Source organism: Hemitrygon akajei, chromosome 14, assembly GCF_048418815.1.
Source record: "Hemitrygon akajei chromosome 14, sHemAka1.3, whole genome shotgun sequence".
Taxonomy (NCBI): Eukaryota; Metazoa; Chordata; class Chondrichthyes; order Myliobatiformes; family Dasyatidae; genus Hemitrygon; species Hemitrygon akajei.
Genome location: NC_133137.1, coordinates 4,608,609 through 4,626,379, shown reverse-complemented (window position 1 = coordinate 4,626,379; position 17,771 = coordinate 4,608,609).

Here is a 17,771-nt window from a genome sequence, read left to right as displayed (position 1 = left end):
AGCTGAATAGCATCACATTAACTGCTACACCGTCATGGTGCCCTATTTACCATTCACTGTAATTTACAGACAACATCTTGTTGCAAAAACCGTGGCTGCACAAGTCATTACATACTGTTACCACAGCAGTAAACAAGACCAAATCCCATCCTCTCAATTCTCAACGATTTATTGAGAATGATGAATAGTTTGAAGGCTTGTTGCTCTCACAAGACAGGCGCTCTCAAAACGAAACTGCCTGAGAAGGTTTTAAGTGCTTTTTGAGAATGATAAAATGCTTTGAAGACTCAAATGGTTCATTCAGTCATCAATTCAAGAATATTAAGCATGACATGCTATTTGTCAGAATTATTTGCAAATTTAATAAAATCAGTTTGCAGTTGTAAGGAAATGATGTCAATCTTATCAAAGTCAAATCAGTTATCTCCCATGTTTCTGTCCAAGTTAACCCTAAGTGCAGCATTGGCTGTCAAGAAGGAATACCAAATGATGATCTTCGAGTATATTGTGCCTACCCAGGTGAGCTGCATAAAGACGTGTCAGAGAGATCTCAGGATCTTCTCAATCCAAATTCCAGATTGGGTAAAAATCCATTCCTGAGCACTTGTAATGAGGAATTAATAGGATGGATGGAGAAAGAACTGATCTCACTACAAAATGACTTTGAGCTGAATCGGAGGTTCAGAAACATTATATCAAGACTTTTGGTTGCAGAAAGAAATCTCTGAACGTTATCCTGCACTGGAAAAAGTTCAAGATGTTCTTTATTGCCTGTTAGTGGTATGCAATTTCAGTGCAGTTGCCCAACCTCTTTCAAAGGAACAAAATAGACTGCAAACTACTGAATGTGGGGATCTGAGACACCTTCTGAGTGACATTCAGCCTGATCTCTGAACCAAGCCCATCCATCTCACTGAAAACACAATGAAGTAGTAAATAGTTAGAATATTAATGTACATTCACAGTGGAAGACACTAGCGGTGTGCCAGAGGTCCGTGAGTATCAGGGAACAGGAGTGAGTGTCATTGCTATTACAAAGGAAAAAGTACTAGGCAAACTCAAAGGTCTTAAAGTGGTTAAGTCACCTAGGCCAGAGGGACTACATCCCAGAGTCCTCAGAGAGGTTGCTGAAGAGATAACAGATGCATTGGTCATGACCTTTCAAGAATCACTTGATTCTTGCATGGTCCCGGAGGACAGTAAAATAGAAAATGTCTTTAAGAAGGGTGGAAGGCAAAAGAAAGGAAATCATAGGCTAGTTAGCCTAACCTCAGTGGTTGGGAACGAGTTGTATCAGTATTGGGACCACAACTTTTCACATTGTTTGTCAGTGATTTAGATATTGGAATTGATGGCTCTGTGGCAAAGTTTGCGGATGATATAATGATAGGTGGAGAGGTAGGTAGTGCTGAGGAAGCAATACGATTGTAGAAGGACTTTAACAAATTGGAAGAATGTGCAAAAAAGTGGCAGATGGAATACACTGTTGGGAAATGTATGATTATGCATTTGGGTAAAAGGAGTAATGGTGCAGAGTATTATCTAAATGGGGAGAAAATTCAAACATCAGAGGTACAGAGGGACTTAAGAGTCCTTGTGCAAGTCTCCCAAAAGATTAATTTACAGTTTGAGTCTGTGGTAAAGAAGGCAAATGCAATGTTTGCATTTATTTCGAGAGGAATAGAATATAAAGGCAAGGAGATAATGCTGAGGCTTTATAAGACACTGGTCAGGTCGCACCTGGAGTATTGTCAATGGTTTTGTGTTCCATGTCTCAGAAAGGATGTGTAGTTATTGGAGAGAGCCCAGAGGAGATTCACGAGGATGATTCTGAGAATGAAGGGGTTAACATATGAGGAGTATTTGGCAGCTTTGGGCCTGTACTCACTGGAATTTAGAAGAATGCAGGGGGGGGTGGGGGATCTCATTGAAACCTGAACGTTGAAAAGACTAGATAGGGAGGATGTGGAGAGAATGTTTCATGTGGTGGGGGTATCTAGAACTAAAGGGCACAGCTTTCTAAATTGAGGTGCAACCTTTTAGAATGGACATAAGGAGGAATATTTTTTAGCCAGATAGTGTTGAATCTGTGGAATGCTCTGCCACAGACTGCGGTGAAGGCCGAGTCCGTGGGTGTATTTAAGACAGAAGTTGATAGTTTCCTAATCAGTCAGGGCATCAAAGGATATGGTGAGATGTTAGGTGAATGGGGTTGAATGGGATCTGGGATCAGCCATGATGGAATGGTGGAGCAAACTCAATGGGCTGAATGGCCTAATTCTGCTCCTCTGTCTTATGGTCTTATTCCACAATTGTTGATGAAAATTGTTTTTACTGTAATTAAATAAAGAAATAATTTTATTTGTAGCTTTAAATGGATTTGAATAAATATTGCAATTATTTGTCACTGCTTTGAATTTACATTTCCTATTTTCTTTCACCTTGCATTGTAAATCAAAATTGTTTATAGTTTTTATGTAATGGCCATAAAGGAAGAGGGGGCATTGGAGGACGATACCTGAGAGCCAAGGGGGTGGCACCCCAAAAGTTTGGGAACCACTGCTCTAAACTTTCATAGGGACAGAGAATCATAGAAAGGTACAGCACTGAAACAGCTTGTTCAGCCCACCTGGTTCATGCAGAGGCCATTTAAACTGCCTACTCCCATCGACCACAGCCCTCCATATCCCCACTCTACATGAACCTATCCAAACTTCTCTTAAGCACTGAAATCGAGCTCACATGCACTACTTGTGCTGGCAGCTAATTCCACACTCTCACAACCCTGAGTGAAGAGGTTTCTCCTGAAAGTTTTCACCTTTCACCCTTAGCCCATGACCTCTAGTTATAGTCCCACCCAACCTCAGTGATAAAATTCTGCTTGCATTTACCCTATTTATACCCCTCATAATTTTTTATACCTCTATCAAATCTCCTCTCAATCTTCTACGTTCTAAGGAAGAAAGTCCTAACCTATTCCATCTTTCCTTATAACTCAAGTCCTCCAGACCCAGCAGCATCCTTGCAAATTTTCTCTGCACTCTTTCAACCTTATTTACATCTTTCCAGTAGGTGACCAAAACTGCACACAATACACCAAATTAGGCCTCACCAATGTCTTGTATAACTTCAACGTAACATCCCATTCCTGTGCTCAATACCTTGATTTATGAAGGCCAATGTGCCAAGAGCTTCTGCAGCCCTACCTACCTATGACACTACTTTCCATGAATCGTGGACCTGTATTCCCAGCTCCCTTTGTTCTACCACACTCCTTGGTGCACAGCTGTCCACAGTGTAATACCTATCCTGGTTCTTCCTACTGAGGTGCAACACCTTGCACATGTCTGCATTAAATTCCATCTGCCACTTTTCAGCCCTTTTTTCCAGCTGATCCAGATCCCTCTGCAAGCCATGACTGTCCACTCCACCTCCAATCTTGGTGTCATCTGCAAATTTGCTGAGCCAGTTAACCACAGATCACTGATTTGGATGACAAACAACAATGGTCCCAGCACAGATCCCTGTGGCTCACCACTAGTCTTGGGCCTCCAGTCAGAGAGGAAACCATATACTACATCCCTCTGGCTTCTCCCACAAAGCCATTGTCTAATCCAATTGACTCCCTTACCTTGAAAGTCGAGCATCTGAACATTCTGGACCAGCCTCTCATGCAAGACCTTGTCAAATGCCTTAATAAAGTCCATGTAGACAACATCCACTTTCTTGGTAACTTCCTCAAAAATCTCTATAAGATTGATTAGACATGACCTAGCACACACAAAGCAGTGCTGACTCTCCTCAATCAGTCCATGTCCATCCAAATACTGATATATCTAGTCCTTAGAATACCTTCCAACAACTTTCCCACAACCGATGTCAGACTCACTGGCCTATAGTTTCCTAGTTTATGTTGAGAGCATTTCTTAAACAGCCATCCTCTGATCCTCTGGTACCTTTCCTGTCACTAAGGATGATTTAAATATCTCGGCTAGGGCCCCAGCAATTACTGCACTTGCCTCACGTAGGGTCTGAGGGAACAGCTTGTCAAGCCCTGGGGATTTATCCATCCTGATTTGCCTCAGGACAGCAAACATCCCACCCTCTGTAATCTGCATTCGCTCCATGTAATTGATGCCACTTTGCCTCTCTAGACTCGGTGTTGTCTCCTGAGTAACTATGGATGCAACTAATTTATTTAAGATATCCCCCATCTGTTTTGGCTCCACACATGGATTACTGTTCTGATCTTACAGAGGACCAATTTTGTCCCTTACAATTCTTTTACTCTTAACATATCTGGAGAATCTCTTAGAACTCTGCTTCACCTTGTCTGCCAGGGCAACCTCATGCTTTCTTGATTTATTTTTAACTGTTCTCTTGCATTTCTTATACTCCATAAGCACTTCATTTGTTCCTACCTGCCTAAACCCACTAAGCACCTCCTTTTTTCTCTTAACCAGGGCCTCAATATCTCTTGAAAACCAAGGTTCCTACATGTGATCTTTATCTTTTATTTTTACAGATGCAGACAAGCTTTGTACACTCAAAATTTGACTTTCATAGGCCTTCCACTTACCAAGTACACCTTTGCCAGAAAACAGCCTGTCCCAATCCACACTTGCCAAATCATTTCTGACACCTTCAAAATTGACCTTTCTCCAATTTAAAATCTCAACCCGTGGACCAGACCTATCTCTTTGCATATTTACTTTGAAACTAATGGCATTGTGGTTACTAGATGCAAAGTGTTCTCTTATACGAACTTCTGTCACCTGCCCTATGTCATTCCCTAATAGCAGATCAAGTATCGCACCTTTTCTGATCGGGACTTCAATGTACTGATTAACGAAACATTCCTGGACTCATTTGACAAACTTGATCCCACCTAGTGCTTTTACTGTACGGGAAAAAGCCAGGAGGGGCATGAAGAGGCCTTGGCAAGTAGGATTAAAGAGAATCCAAAGGAATTTTATACATACATCAAAAGCACAAGGATAACTGGGGAGGGGGTAGGACCACTCAAGAATAATTGCTTGGATGTGGGGTATGTGAGGGAGGTCATTAATGAGTACTTTATATCAGTATTTACCAAGGCGAAGGACGTGGAGGATAGGGGGCTCAATGCTGAGTGTATTGATATGCTAGGGCACTTTGAGGTAAAGGAAGAGGTAGTGCTGAGCTCTTAAAGAGAATTAAGGTGGATAAGTCCTCAGGACCTGACGGGATGTACCCAGGTTATTGAGAAAGGCAAGTGAAGAGGTTGCTGGGGCTTGACCAATATCCTCATGTCCTCTTTCATCACACGGAAAGGTCACGGAAGGCTGGCAAGTAGATATTATTGTTCCATTTTCCAAAAAGTGATCCATAGGGATAATCCTGGAAACTATAACAAGTGAGTCTCACATCAGTGGTAGGGAAGTTATGAGAGAGAATTATTAGGGATAGGATTTGGAGAACCATGGCCCATTTAGGGAGAACCAGCAAGGCTTTATGTAGGAAAGATGTGTCTTACTAACTTGATTGAGTTCTTTGAGGAGGGTGATTGATGAAGGTAGAGTTGTGGATGTTGTTTACATGTATTTTAGTAAGTCATTTGACAAAGTTATTCATGGGAGGCTCATCCGGAAGATTAAGATGCATGGGTTCCATGGTGAATTTGCCATTTGGACTTGGAATTTGTTTACCCAAAGAAGACAGAAGGAGGTGGTTGAAGGATCTATTCTAGCTGGAGGACTGTGAAACTGGACTGATTAATGATAGCCATGCCTCAAAAACTTAATATAGTTTCTTGAGGAGACATGATGAGGGCAGGGCAGTGAATATAGGACTTCAGTAAGGCTTTAGACAGGGTCTTGCTTGGTACACTGATCCATATGCGATTTGGGGTGAGATAGAAAATTATAAACAAAGTTAGCTTCGTGGTGGAAAGCAGAAAGTGTCAGTGGAGGGTTGTTTTAGTTGACTAAAATCTGAAACGGATTGTATGCTCCAGGGATTGGTGATGGTTCACCGTGTATATAAATGAGGTGGAAGAGAATGAAGGCGGCATGATGAGTTAGTTTGCAGACAATACCAAATCTGGTGATGTAGTGAACGGTGAAGGAGGTAGTCAGAGTTTGTAGTAGGATTTAGGTTGACTGGGAAGGTGAACAAGGAAATGAGTTTCAGACTTTATCTCAAGCAGGATAGGTGAATCACCCCAGGTCACTGGGGAGTGGCAGGGCTCTGGAGGGAGTTAATGAATAACAAAACTATAAAGTACAAATACAATTACTTATCTCCCTAAAAGCGGTGACACAGGTAGATAGAGGAGCAAAGAAAGCATTTGGTGTCCTTATCTTTGATCAACTGCAACACTGAGTATAGGGGATGGGATGTCATCTTCCATATTTGTGAGCAGTTTTTGACCCTTTATCTAAGAAAGGATGTGCTGGCGTTGGAGCGGGTCCAGAGGAGGTTTGTGAGAATGTTCAAGGAAATGAAAGGGTTACCATCTGGGCCTGTACCCACTGGAATTTAGAAGAATGAGGGGGGAGTCTCATTAAAACCTATCGAATATTGAAAGACCTAGAGTGGACGTGGAGAGGGTGTTTCCTATACTGGGAGAGATTAGCACCAGAGGGCACTGCCTCAGAATACAAGGACATCCTTTTAGAACAGAGATGAGGAGAAGTTTCTTTAGCCAGAGGGTGGTGAATCTGTGGAATTCATTACCACAGATGGCAGTGGAGGCCAGATCATTTGGTATATTTAAAGCAGATATTTATAGGTGCTTAATTAGTAAGGGCGTCAAAGGTTATGGGGAGAAGATCTAAGATCATAAGACATAGGAGCAGAATTAGGCCATCCAGCCCATCAAGTCTGCTCCGTCATTTGTTCTTCGACTATGGTGTGCAGATCTGGTCACCAGGTTAGAGGAGAGATGTGGTGAAGCTGGAGAGGATGTAGAAAATATTCACAGGAATGTTGCTTGGACTTGGGTTATAAGGAGAGATTAGATAGTTTGGAACTGTTTTCCCTGGAGTGAAGGAATTCTGTGGGGGGTGGGGGGGTTGGTCGGTGATCTTATGAAGTTTTTATAAAGTGATTGTAAGAATAGGTAGCCTTTTCCCAGGGTAGGGGAGTCGAAAACTAGAGGGCATTGGTTTAAGGTGAGAGGGGAAAGATTTAAAGGGGCAGAAGGTGGTGGGTATATGGAACAAGCTGCCAGGGAGGTGATGGGGGGCAGCTACAATTACAAAGACGTTTGCACAGCACATGGAGAAAATGGTTTAAAGGGATATGGGTCAAATGTGGGCGAGTGTGGTTAGCGTAAATGCTTTGATGTGTTGGGCCATAGGGCTGGTTCATGTTGAATAATTACAACTTCCCACTGCCCACTCACTGATTCTTTGCCCACTTACAAAAGATTAAGGACCCCCATCACCCAGGACAAGCTCTTTTCTCATTACTAGTATCATGGAGGAGGTACAGGAGCCTAAAGGCACACACTTTGTAGTGTATTTTATGTATTGCACTGTACATTTGCTGAAAAACAGCAAAAATAACAGCAATGATAAATCTGATTCTGATTCTGATTCTATGCGCATGATAAATAAACAAATATTGATCTTGAAGTCTAATCTTCTATTCCAGTTCATATTTACTACACTCAACAAAAAGTGGTAATTTTATGACAATATATACAAAGCCAGCAATCAAAGTTCAAAAAGTTCAATGTACATTTATTATCAAAGTACATATGCAATATACAACCTTGAGATTCCTCACGAAACAAAGAAACATCATGGAATGCATTCAAAGAAAACAACACCTAACCAGCAACAAAAAGAAAATAAACTGCACAAACAGAAAAAAACGAGCAAAAAACACACAATATGAAACATCAAACCACAGTCGTTGAAACAGTCCAGAAATGTCGAGCTTAGTTCAGTTCAGTTCAATTTAGCTCTGTGTCGTCCGTTGACTACAGGCCACAGAGCCAGTCTGCTCCAATCAAAATCGCACAAAATACCAATAAAAACGGAATAACCAGAAACCAGAAAGACATCATAATCTGAACTGCAGAATCGGATTCACAAACTGTGTTGATTAAACCTTGCCCAAGACTCAAGACTCCAACACCTTCCTCTGAGAGCATCAAGAGAGAGAGATCAGTGAGACATGGGCACCTTCCTCTGGGAACATCGATCAACAGAGAGAGATCAGTGAGACATGGGCACCTTCCTCTGGGAACATCGATCAAGAGAGAAAGAGATCAGTGAGACATGGGCACCTTCCTCTGGGAACATCGATCAAGAGAGAAAGAGATCAGTGAGACATGGGCACCTTCCTCTGGGAACATCGATCAAGACTGAGAGATCAGTGAGACATGGGCACCTTCCTCTGGGAGCATCGAGAGAGAGAGAGATCAGTGAGACATGGGTACCTTCCTCTGGGAACATCGATCAAGACAGAGAGATCAGTGAGACATGGGCACCTTCCTCGGGGAGCATCGATCAAGAGAGAGAGATCAGTGAGAGATGGGCACCTTCCTCTGGGAGTATCAAGAGAGAGAGATCAGTGAGACATGGCCTTCCTCTGGGAACATCGATCAAGACAGAGAGATCAGTGAGAGATGGGTACCTTCCTCTGGGAGCATCAAGAGAGAGAGAGAGAGATCAGTGAGACATTTGCACTTTCCTCTGGGAACATCGATCGAGAGAGAGAGATCAGTGAGACATGGGCACCTTCCTCTGGGAGCATCAAGAGAGAGAGAGAGATCAGTGAGACATTTGCACTTTCCTCTGGGAACATCGATCGAGAGAGAGAGATCAGTGAGACATGGGCACCTTCCTCTGGGAACATCGATCAAGACAGAGAGATCAGTGAGACATGGGCACCTTCCTCTGGGAACATCGATCAAGACAGAGAGATCAGTGAGACATGGGCACCTTCCTCTGGGAACATCGATCAAGACAGAGAGATCAGTGAGACATGGGCACCTTCCTCTGGGAGCATCGATCAAGACAGAGAGATCAGTGAGACATGGGCACCTTCCTCTGGGAACATCGATCATGAGAGAGAGAGATCAGTGAGACATGGGCACCTTCCTCTGGGAACATCGATCAACAGAGAGAGATCAGTGAGACATGGGCACCTTCCTCTGGGAACATCGATCAAGAGAGAGAGATCAGTGAGACATGGGCACCTTCCTCTGGGAACATCGATCAAGAGAGAGAGATCAGTGAGACATGGGCACCTTCCTCTGGGAACATCAAGAGAGAGAGATCAGTGAGCCATGGGCATCCTCCTCTGGGAGCATCAAGAGAGAGAGATCAGTGAGACATGGCCTTCCTCTGGGAACATCGATCAAGAGAGAGAAAGAACCGGTCAAATGCAGGTACTTTCCTCCAGCAGGAGTGAGCGTGAAGGAGAGGGAGACAGCACTGAACACACACTCACCTTCCGCTCTTGTCCTCATTGTCTTTAATCTTGCTCAACGCTTTAACCAACGAGATCAGCAAGAAATGGAGTCAATCGCCCCCATCTCCAGGCCTCCAGACTGATCGCTCTGCTTGAAACCTCACCGAACTCCCTCGGAGACATCAAAGCATAGGATCGCTCCATCGCCATGAAAGCACGCCATCAAAATCTACATCACAGGTTCCAATTACATCCAGCTTCATTGCAGAATCATATTTGAAGGAAGAAGTGAAGAAGTAGATTTCTGAACAGTCTGAAGGACGTCGTCTTTAGTCACGCTGGTTGCAGGCACCATCTTCTTCTGCAGATTAACGTGACAAAGCAAGTAATACCATGTTGGAATGAGCTTGGATTACCAAGCCACCTTAGTTAGCTCCATTGCTGATTTAGTTATCACTCCCTAAATAATGGATCATTTTAATGAAATAGTTTGGGAAGTGTTTTGATGTTACATTGAGCATAACTGCATGGAGATCTGTGAAGCACCTCACAGTGCAGCTTTTTTTCTTTGCTCTTCACAGTGAATAATATGATCAGTTATTTGAGTAGAGGAGCATCTATAACCCTCAAAGTGACTTAAACACATGGGAGTATGGCCCCTGAGAGCTGTGAAACCAAAGTAGCTGGCCAAGAAAATTTGGATGAAGGGAGTTGCCAGTGTTCCTGAAATTGACCTTTCGATGGTCTGCCCCCATGTCCCTTCCTGTGATGAATATTTTTGTGTTGAGAATAGGAGCTGTAATAGGCTCGTGACTGCAGTGTGTGAATGACACCCAAAATATCTGTACAATAGGGATCAGCACTGTTGGATTGTGGTTAGTACAACACTTGTGCCACGGGTTCAATTCCCGCCACTGACTGTAAGGAGCTTGCATGTTCTCCCTGTGACTGTGTGGCTTTCCTCAGGTTTCCTTCCACAGTCTAAAGACATACCGGTTGATAGGTTAATCATTTGGGCTAAAATTTGTCCTCTCTAATCCCACCACCAGAATACCACAGTGTATTCAACCCTGTTGTCTCTAATCCCACCACCAGAATTCCACTGTGTATTCAGTCCCGTTTTCTCTAATCCCTCCACCGGAATTCCACAGTATATTCAGTCCCGTCTTCTCTAATCCCTCCACTGGAATTCCACAGTGTATTCAACCTGTTGTCTCTAATCCCTCCACCGGAATTCCACAGTATATTCAGTCCCGTCTTCTCTAATCCCTCCACTGGAATTCCACAGTGTATTCAACCTGTTGTCTCTAATCCCTCCAACGGAATTCCACAGTGTATTCAGTCCCGTCCTCTCTATTTTCAGCACCGGAATTCCACTTTCTCTGGTTGTATCTATTTAAAGCATCTCTACTTCTGCTTAACAGTTTTAGTATACGAAGTTAGTTGGGTGACTTCTAATGCTATCATGAAAGCCATCGCTTTTTGCATATCTACACAAAATAAAAATAAAATAACTCCCAATGGAAAGCCTCTTTTTGTCCTGTCTGTAATGATGAGAATAGGTGGGAAGGATTGGAGCATGTGAAAATGGCAGAGCTTTCATCTATTTGTTCATGAGGTGTGAACATCTCTGGCAGTACTGGCATCTAATGTCCTGGAAGGGTAAATTGAATTAAAATAGATGCCAAGGTTTTGACTAAACTTCTAATTTCTAAGGAGGACAGATGACTTTTTCTTGTATGACTAAAGCAGCTGATGTGATAGATAAAGTGGGGCTAGAACTTCTGATGGTAACAAGAGCAACACCGAAATGATTCAGGTTCACGTTCATGGAAATTTATTTATCACACGTACATGGAAATGTACGGCAAAAGCTGTCACTTACGTTAACAATCAGTGCACCCAAGGGTATGCGGGGGTGTTACCACACATTCTATCACCAACATAGGATGCCCAGCATGCTCGGCAGAGTAACAAAGAACCTACCAAACCAAAAAACAACCAGAGCAAAATAAGGCCCACTCCTCCCTCTCAGTGCACATCCTCAGTGGGTGTGTGTGTGAACAGAGTCCCAGAGAAAGGAGCTCGAATCTATGTTCTGGTGCAAATATCGCAGTTTATTCCTTCGCTTAGGAGAGCTTAATACAAGAATACTGGCTTGTCCCATTAAGCAAGGACTTATGGTACCAAGTTTTCATTTTCTGTTGTTGTTTGTCGTCTGCTATCTATCAGACAATCTGGGTGATAATGTGGTAAACTGGATGAGCACATTAGCAAATGACACTAAGGTTGGGGGCATAGTGGACAGCGAGGAAGGCTAGCAAAGCTTGCAGTGGGATGTGAACCCCTGTAGAAGTGGTGGGTGGAATTTAATGCAGACAAGTGTGAGGTGTAACCACTTTGGGAGGAAGGACAAACCTGGGCAGGACTTACACGGTGAGCGGCAGGGCATCCTTTACCAGCCAGTAAGGTTGCAGTGGCATCTCTGGGTCCAAAAAATGGTGCATAGGTTTGTCTTAAATGTTATTCTTGCTGGACATTGGTAATACAAAATACTGCAAGTCCAGTTCATTAGTTCATTTGGTGCGGTAGCTGCCTAGCCTCGGTTGTGACGTAGACCAGGCCCTCATGCCACAAAGTTGCCTGTACAGCCGCCCAGGGGAGGAAACACCAGTTATATGGGTTATCGTATGAGGAGCAGTTGATGGCTCTGGCCTGTACCCACTGGAATTTAGAAGAATGGTGGGAAATCTCACTGGAACTTACTGATGTTGAAAGGCCTAGATAGAGTGGATGTGAATGTTTCCAATAGAAGGGAGCCTTGGGCCGGAGGGCACAGCCTCAGAGTAGAGGGACATCGCTTTAGAACAGAGATGAGGAGAAATTTCTTTAGCCAGAGGGTGGTGAATCTGTGGAATTTATTGCCACAGGCTGCTGTGGAGCCCAGGTCATTGGGTGTATTTAAGGCAGAGGTTGATAGGTTTTTGATTAGACAGGCCATGAAATGTTACAGGGAGAAGGTAGGAGAATGTGGTTGAGAAGGAAACTGGATCAGATGTGATAAATAGCAGAATCACAAACGAGAGAATCTTCAGATGCTGGAAATCCAAGCAACACGCACAAAATGCTGAAGGCCGGGCAGCATCTATGGAAAAGAGTACAATCGACGTTTCGGGCCGAGACCCTTTCCCATTGATGCTCTGTGGCCTGCTGAGTTCCTCCAGCATTTTGTGTGCGTTGTTTGAAGTAGTGGAGCAGACCTGATGGGCCGAATGGCCCAATTCTGCTCCTATCTCTTATGATCTTATGGTCTTATGATCTTAAGAGATAAATAATAATTCGGCAGGATCTAGATGGGCTAATAGTCTAAACTTTGAAATAATTTTGAATTTTGATATCAGCCTTACTTTAGTAATTTTTTTCCTTTTAGTGGCTTCTGTGGCCCTTCTGCCCAGTTATAATCCTGACCGTTTGAGGGCAGTCAGAATGCTCTGGTTCTAACAGTTATAAGCAGTGACAGAACCAGCTCCCAGAGAGTTTGCGTTGTGTCCATGGCATCTGGAACAAGCTTCTCCTCCCACTGGTGCATCATCTGTCAGTGCAGGGAGACAGAACGCTCTTTACTAAGGAGAGGTGGAGTACCGAGTATGAATCACAGGCATTGTGATAGTCAGAGGATTTTCTTAGTCAATGTTATGTTTCTGCATTGCCAAGACATCATTTTGATGTGAGAATAACTAGTCCAACCTTTTCAGTACTTGGCCATGAAGTCAGAGTTGATGCCGACTACAAAATGAAGGGTATCTTTTCTCCTTGCATGGTTCCTATTTTACACAAATTCGAGACTGTCACGATTCAGTTTGAAAATAGTTATGAGGCCTGGTTGAGTCATGTGTACTTTCTAAAAAAAGAATCTCGGTTTGCTGCAAGCAAGTTGAAGCTATTTGCATGGCCCTGGAGTGCTACTATCAATTTAAAAATAAATCCACCTAAACGGGATTAGGATGTTTCTATTTGTAGGAGAGCAGGAGATCGTATAATTTCCTAGAGTTATGACACATAAAAAGGTCATTTAACTCAAGTGGTCTAAGCCGGGATCAGAGGGCACAGTCGCAGAATAAAGGAGCTGAAATGAGGAGGAATTTCTTCAGCCCAGAGGACAGTGGAACTCTTTACCATGGATGGCAGTGGAATGTCTTACTGATATTATTGATGGAGATTGATAGGTTCTTGATTGGTAAGGGGGTTACGTGTTACAGGGTGAAGGAGGGAGAATGGAGTTGAGGAAAAAACAAACCATGAGTGAATGATGGAGTAGGCTCAATGGGCTGAACGGCCTAATTTGCTCCTATACCTTGTGGTCTTACGATCACAGTGTTACTACACAAAAACAGGTCATTCAACCCGACTGATCTAAACCAGAGTTCGTGCTCCCTACGGATCTCCCACGTTCCGAAAGCGTGCCGTTAGGATTAGTGATTGGTGAGTTGTGAGCACGCTATGTGGCCCTTGTGGGCTGCCTGTAGCACAATGCTTACTGATTTCATTTGATGCATTCTGCAGTATGTTTCCATAGACATGTGACAAATAAAACTACTCATTCCACTACAGCATTGAAGAAGGTCATTTAACCCCTTGACCTGAGCTGGTTACTTCCTGTGCAGTTCTGTCAGTAGCATCTCCGGTGCCTAGTGATTGTTCTTCACTTTGTACAATTCTTTTTTGAAAGCCAAAATTAAATCTGCTTCCTCAACATGGAGAATTCCAGATCATAATGACTAACTGTGAAAATACTCCGTTCACACAGTGATTGAAGGTAGAGCAGGGAAGCAGGCTGTTCAGTGGCTGACTCTACATTGATCATCTTGCTCCCATTCTCACCCTCGACCAACAAATCACCCACTTTCACTTACACACTCCCATCAACCCCTCCACGGCTCATCTGCATACTTGGGGAAGTTGGCAGCACACAATTAACCCACCGACTGGCTCCGAGCACCTGGAGGAAATCCCGAAGGTAGCAGAGAGAGTAGGCTGACTCCACACAGACAGCACCGGAGGCAGCGACACTGGAGCTGTGAAACAGCAGAGCTAATATCTGTGCCGTTCCAGCATTTCCTAATCTCTCTGAATCTGTTTCTTCCAGTCCTTGACCCCTCAGCTATTCTCCCCATGCATCTTAACAAACACAGTCGTGAATCTTCACTTCTCAACTCTCTCTGTTCCAGGGAAACTAACCAAAATTTTCTGGTCTAGTTTAATTACTGAAACCTCTGAACTATCCCTATCAATTTCCTCTCATGTTAATAATAATAAGTACTTTATTGATTCCGAGTGAGAAAATATTTTGTTACAACAAAAACATTTAAAAACACACTTAGTAATAATAATAAATATAATAATAATATTAACTGATAATAAATATGGCTAAGTAATTCTTTATTCTTCTGCACCTGCCACAAACACTTACCACCTAATTACTTCCTGGTATTGTAGTTCTTTCATTAAAACTGGTTCTGTCTCATTAAAACTTAACACAGAAATGTATAACGTTGATGCCCGTTTATCAATTACATTCTATCCTGCCGCTCATTCTAATTGAAGGAATTGCGCTCTTTTAGTGCTATAAAAGATACATTTTGAAAGACTGAGATTAGTTTGAGTTTATAGCATTTTAGACTGCAACTATTGGAAAAACCTAGGCTTCCCCCAGGTGTCTTGTCTCGATGCCATTGTCCTCTGTGTAGCATCTGTGGGTTGTGGGAAAAGTTGCCATTTGCTCGGGTTGAGTGGTTCTATACTACTCCTTAAAGCAGCACAGTTCAGGTAACTTGTGACAGATGCCATGGAAACTTTTACAGCAGCGCATTCCATGGTCAACGGACTGTACGATTCACGCCACGGTATCTTACAAAACAAGGCCGCCTCTATCTTAGTACCTGTGCACTTCAGAAACATCTGAGTGTCGTAAAATGTCATTGTGGTCATCGAACTGAATTGCTAGAAGCAATTTCAGATGATGAGAGCAGGATGTGTTTATAGAAGGTACACAGTGTCCAGCCTTCTAACTGCCAGGTGTCCAGATATGCCAATGTCCATTTGGCACAGGGAGAAGTTATATTTGAAGTGAAGTGACTTTTCAGTGAACCAACAATCTTAAAAACTGCTGAATGATTTTGTATTTTTGCAAAAGCAGTATTACAGATTTAAATGCCCATGTAATAGGTCTGATAAACAAAATAAACTCACACTGTAAATTGCAGGATAAATATGTTGTTTAAACTGAATATTTATTACTTGCAAAATATATCCGTTGTCTGTACAACACAGGGGTAAAGCACAAGATGCTGGAAATAATTATTTGGCACGTTTGCAAAGCAAGAGGCCTAATCTGTACCTTGCTCTTCTGTTTATAAAGTGTTTGTTCTTTGGAATATAGAAGTCGTGGTAGCATCTACTAGGATAAAAGAAAAGCTAAGTCAGTCCTGGTTGAATTATGATTCATTACCTCATGGAGTAAATGTCATTGACTTGTAAACTATGTCCAGGATAATTAAATGATAAAAAAGATCACAGGAAATAAAATAATTTATGGCTCTGATGAATGATGTTTCCATGATTGAGCAGGGGATTTGATTAGGGCATGGGACTGTAAGTCAACTCAATTGTGTTGTGCCCTCTAGACAAAAAGCTGGAAAAGGAGTGATAGTTGAGTGGACAGATGGATCGTTAGTGAGAATGGTGATTGTATTATATACAGAAGATAGTCTGCAGATGCTGGAAATGGGTTGAAACTTTTTGAAAGGAAAGAAAATTACTTAAGAAGACAGCATCAGAAATAGGAGCAGATATAATCCTTAAAGCCTGTTCTGCCAAGATGTCACAGCTGACTTTCTACCTCAGCTCGGCTTTCATATTTAATCCCTAAATCCATCAACATCTTTATCATCTAGAAACTATCGATCTCTGTTTTTAATAAGCTCAATAGGCTTCCACGGCTCTTTATGGTAGAGAGTTACAAGGATTCAGCACCCCCTGACTATGGAAAATCCACCTCATCACTGTACTAACTAGTCTACTCCTTATTCTGAGAATATAACCCATAGTTCCAGACTCCTTCACCAGGGAAAACAGCTGCACTGGATCCTCATTGAGTGAACTTGGTAAATTTCAGTGGGTTCTTCTTCTAAACTTGAAAGAATATATGTCTCGTCTTCATCGTGACTTGGTATGGTATCAGCTCTTCCCATGTCTGGAGAGTTGTGGACAGAGTTCAGTACTTCACAGAAACCAGCCTCTCCTCCATGGATTCTGTCTACGTTTCTCATTGTCTCGATAAAACAGCCAGCATATTCAAAGGCCTCATCCATCTCTGTCGTTCCCTCTTTTCACCCCTCCCAGCAGGCAGAAGATACAAGATCATGAAAGCACGTGCCAGCTGTCTCAGGAATAGCTTCTGTCCTGCTGTTATAAGACTATCAAAGGATTCCCTAGTATGATAAGGTGGACTCTTGACTTCACAAACTACTTTGTTATGACTTTGTACCTTATAAGACTATAAGACATAGGAGCAAAACCTAAGCCATTCAGCCCATCGGGTCTACTTTGCCATTCAATCATGGCTAATTTATTATCCCTCTCAACCCCATTCTCCTGCCTTCTTCCTGTAAACCTTGACACCCTTATTAAAAAAGAACCTATCAAACTCCATTTTATATATACCCAATGACTTGGCCTCCATAGCCATCTGCAGCAATAAATTCACACTCTAGCTAAAAATATCCCTCCTCATCTTTGCCCTTGCATTCTGAGGCTGTGTCTTCTGGTCCTGGACTTCGATACGTACTATTAAAAACATCCTCTCCATGTCCACTCTGTCTAGGCCTTTCAATGAGATTTCCCTCATTCTTTTAAACACCAATAACTACAGGCGAAGAGCCATCAAATGCTCCCCATATGTTAACTCTTTCATTCCCAGGATTATTCTCGTGAACATCCTCTGGACTCTCTCCAATTCCAGCACATCCTCTGGGGCCGGAAATTGCTCACAATACTCTAAGAGCCCTTTAAAGCTTCAGCATTACATCCTTGCTTTTATATTCCGCTCCCCTCGAAATAAATGCTAATATTGTATTTGCCTTCCTTGCTACTGACACAACTAGCAGGCAGGTTAACCTTTAGAGAATCCTGTATTAATTAAGATCCTTTGCAACTCTGACTACACCTTTATTCCTTCTACCAAAGTGCATAACCATACACTTCCCAACACTGTATTCCATTTGCCACTTCTTGCCCATTCCCCCTGAACCCTGACTGTCCTTCTGCCTAACCTTGTGTCGTCCTTGGCAGCTTTAAAACTTGGC